Here is a 4,655-nt window from a genome sequence, read left to right as displayed (position 1 = left end):
TTGTCTCTGATGTTACAAGATTACTGCTCAAGCAGCTGCAAATGTGCATGGGAGTGAAGGGCGAGGAGAGAGAAACAGGCCTTTCCAAAGTTGTGATTTTTCCCAAATTTCCTAAAAACCCAAGAACTTTCAAACACCAAATAAAATACTCACCATCACTCCACATGCTAATTAGTGGGTAAAATTTGGTTCAAGTCCCCCAAGGTGTGTTTATAAAATGGGTTCCAAAAAAAGGGGAGACACAGAGGTACATACCCTATAGAACAGAAAATTCTGATGCAACCTTAACTATGGTGGTGTTAGCGGGTGACCATAATTCTTAAAATCAGAGCATTATATGGCCCACCTCTGGCTAATGAAAATATTTTTAGAGACAGTGTTTTTATTTCTGTAGATTTAAGGGCCCAATCTCTTCAGGTAGTTATTCATGCTAAAATGAACACGAGCACATTAGAAATAAAAATGAGTGAGAGTCAAAGATTGCATGTTTTCTTACATGGCTTTTTAGTCTGCTGTTATTCTCAGAACAGTGAAACAATCGAAGAGTGCTTGGTAAGACACAGTGAAGAGTATTCACACACAAAAAGCTGTGGTGAACACAAACGCACACACAAACTCAGGAAACTCGCTCCTGCAGTTTCTTCATGAGACCCCGCTATTCCCGACAGTGACCATTACCCAAGAGGTACCCCGTTCAATACAGTGGTGTGTGTTTGTTTTAATCTGCAGGAGCGGTTGTTAGGAAAAAAAATGCCTACACATGCCTAGAGAGTGTAGGAGGTGTAATATACGTTAATGAATAAATATACCTACTACACTAGCTTGGAATAAGGCTAAAAAAGCCAACTACATGTACAATTTGATTTAAAAAAGGAGAGAGTCTGCTATATTTCAGTACTTATCAAAGTAAATATTCTTTGCATAAATTCTCACACAGTTGATGCCAAAGAGGAAGAAAATATGGGGGAAAAAGTGTTAGAGGGTGTTGAGCAGGCTTTTGGGCTGAATCCACATCCCCTGTGCACCTCTCTTCACATACGCTACAGCAAAGTCACGTCATATTTGCTGCTTCCTGGTGCTTAATACAAACTGTGCAAACACACTGCTGAAGAGAAATAGCCAAATTGGGCACTATTTAAATTTAAATTGTATGTTTAACTGTTTTATAGCAGCTCTTTGTAAACCACAAACCAAAGAATTGCCTGTACCTATTGCCCTAGAAGGCTGACAGTGGCACATCATGGTCCTGTCGAGTATACTTCTTACCCTATTGCGTGACCAGCTCTGAGCTCTTCCCACTGTGGTCCCTTTTCCTGCATAGTGGCTGACTTTATCCTGTGACAACCTCGCAATAGCAGCACAGGCCCCAGAGTCAGCAAACTTTATTTTTGTTATTTCTTTGCAGGACTGGTCATTCACCTGCAACTTGGTGAGAAGGGAGCAGAACAATTGCTCATTGGGTTCAGCAGCTATCATGAGACTATTCTGCCCACCCCTCTGTTCTTTGTATTAGCTCTCTATGAAGTAATGGGTTAATTTTAAAGTCTATGAGGTGGTGATGAAATAATCCAGTTTTGTCAACAATGAGTGTGAAATAGCCCTTCCCTTGAAATGGTCTAGGAGATAGTCAGACCAGAACGATTTCAATATCTGAATTATCCTAATCAGCCTCAAATGCAAGGTGGACAATATGACTGACTGTGGAAGCTCTCTGCAATCCCTTGGCTGAAACCCAAATAGCTACGCATGTTCTTTTTAGCAACTGTTTAAAGGTAGGAATCTGTTTTTAGAAATGTACACATTTAAAAGCCCGTACGATATAGCTTTTTTAAAAACACCTCAACAAACACTGTATTCTATATTGTCATACAAAAACTGTTACAAAGGCTATGTTTAAACATTTATTAAGGTTGCAAAGTCAAGCAATTGAAAGTTAGGAAATGCCAGAATCTAGGTTGCCTGTGCAACCTCAATTTGGCCCCCTTGTACACGTAATCATAACAGTCTAATTACATGGTATTTTTTTTCCCTCAGGACCCCTTCCTCACTTGGTATCTAGGATAGGCAATGTTCTGGATCTGAAACTGCTGTTCACAATGTTTTTATCCTGATCATTCAATTAGTGCATTATTTACCACACATCATCCAAAACCTGCAATACAGGCAGGAAAAGAAAAGCATTTAGTTCCTCAGTCTTTTTTAGGGTATTCATCATGATAGTAACTGAGCGCTTCCCCATAAGAGACCATTATTATAAAGGTAAAATTAAGGTAAAAAGACTTGCCTGAGCAAGACACGGTGAAAAAAAGCCATGACTGGAACTCATTCCTGCTGACACTACTACCTTATTACACAGGGACTGATCACCCATGCCTCCTATCAACTTAAGTTGCAGTTGTAAGTACTCAGCACTTCTGCTCATCAGGCCCAGGTATCTTATTTTATGTTTCATCCAGAAAACAAGGAACACACAATTAGTGGCCACATGCCAAAATTGTGTCTTGCATAACTTGCTTAGCATCACAATGGAAGACTGTGACAGAAGTAGGGTTAGAAATGAGTTCTCCTATGTGGGATTCACCTGCCTTAACCATAAGACCATAATCTCATTTCCTGCAGTCTCCTACCTTGTTTGCTAACACATCTTCCAACTTCTAGAGCAAATGAAGCTGGAATCCTACAAACAACTTCCTTAACAGCATAATTCTGATTCATTCCTTGGGCATTCTCCATCCTGCTCTTAATGAGGCAAGGGTCCTAAGGAAAAAAATAGTATCCAAATACATAATTCAAGACTATCCTCATGCATATGGCACAAGGGGGCTGAATTAAGGTTGCATGGGCCGTTCCTTACTTTTGAGCTCCTGACTTTGCAACCTTAATATGTTTTTAAGCAGTTTTTGCTGTGTAATATCCCATAGGTTTGTTGTTTTTTTTTTTTTTTTTTTTAAAAGGAAAAAGGTAAAAAAATCTGTAATTGTAATAACCCCTCATTGTGGATCACTGATAGTGCTTGAACTCTGACCGTCCAGCACTACAGGGCAACTCAGGGTACAGGACTTAACTGCATTAGCTGGGAGCATGACAAGGCTGGGGTGTGGGAAAGGTAGAATGGCCTGCTGGAGACATGCATAGTGATCAGGGAGAGCTTGCACCCAAAAGAGGGGGTAAGCATGGTGGATCCAACATGGAGTGGGCTGTTGAAGGAACCCTAGGCTGGCTCTTTTTCTCTTCCCTACCCCAAGAGATTTAGGGAGTTCCTTATCCATGTGATGTCCAGGTGGAAAGGGAGAGAGGTGCAGGGGCCACATACTGGGTCAGAGGAGTGGAGTTAGTGGAGGGAGCCTCGCCCAGCTGTTTGTTCCAGGGAGTCCCAGTGCAGTGAGAGCTACTATGGCCACAGCTTTGGTGGGAACATCAGCCCAGTCCTAGATTAGAATGTTCATGTTGCTGTTATTTTGGTATGACGGAACAAAAGCAGAGAAACGGTGATTTTCTAAAGTTTACGTCTCAACCAAACTTGAATTTCATGGGACAAAAAACAACTCTGGAGCCAGACAAGTGCCTTTCTCCCTGCTGAATTTCAAAGGCTGGCTGCAAGCAACATAGAGAGATGTTATAGCTTCTCAAACCAGATTGCAAGTATCTTATAAAAACATGTCAGGCAACTTGTATCCAGGGGTGGCTGCCAGGTCCCCCTATAATAAGACTTGTAAAAAGAAAGCTCTTCCAAGTTGAGGAAGGGGGTTGGGGTTGGGGGGGGGGGGGGATGCAGAGGGGTGGAATTGTGGTTGCAAATTTTGTGGGGGGAAGGGAGTTTGTTAAGCTGCTGCTTCTGGAATCCATGTTGAAAAAGATTACAGGATTTTTTAAAAAGCAAATCACTGTTCTGTTTTCTCATGGTGGAGATGGCGGATATTTCGGATCCACAGAACATGAGCTGATGCCAACTGAAGCTAATGGAAAGAGGCTTATGAACTTTAGTTGGCACTGGATCAGACCCATATATTTTCAGGCCATTAGATTTAATCTGATCTCCTGCATAGTCAAGACCACACAACTTCACTCAGTAATTCATTCAGTGAGATGAATTTGAACTAGAGCACATTTTATAAAACATTCAGTCCTGAGTTGAAGATTTCAAGTTATGAAGACCCTATCACATCCCCTGATAAGTTACTCCCAAAGATAAGTCACTCCTTGTTAGAAATACAGTATACACTTTCCCAGTTCTAATTTTTCTAGCTTTGATTTCCAGACTTTGGATTTATTTTTTTTTTAAAAACACCTTCATAATAAATACATAATTTTTCCTTTTTGCTTAGTATAATCTGGGAGTAAATTCAGCTGTATTTGAGGAACTATTTTGAAAAGTTGCAAACTGCAGTGGTAACTAAGACAAACACTAGAAATATACTTTCTATTTCTGTAAAACGGTGGTTTTCAACCTGTGGTCTGCAGAACCCTGGGGGTCCGCACACGCTGTCTAACAGCAAACTTTTGCAGACCTCTTACCATACACTACAGTGGTTTTCAACCAGGGGTCCGCAGACTATGTCTAAAATTTCCAAAGGGGCCCACACCTCCATTTGAAATTTTTAGGGGTCCGCAAATGAAAAAAGGTTGAAAACCACTGCTGTAAAAGTTTACAAGTA

Source organism: Natator depressus, chromosome 1 (genome assembly GCF_965152275.1).
Source record: "Natator depressus isolate rNatDep1 chromosome 1, rNatDep2.hap1, whole genome shotgun sequence".
NCBI classification, from domain to species: domain Eukaryota; kingdom Metazoa; phylum Chordata; order Testudines; family Cheloniidae; genus Natator; species Natator depressus.
The sequence above is the reverse complement of the archived record's forward strand: the minus strand, read 5'-3'. Positions refer to the sequence as shown.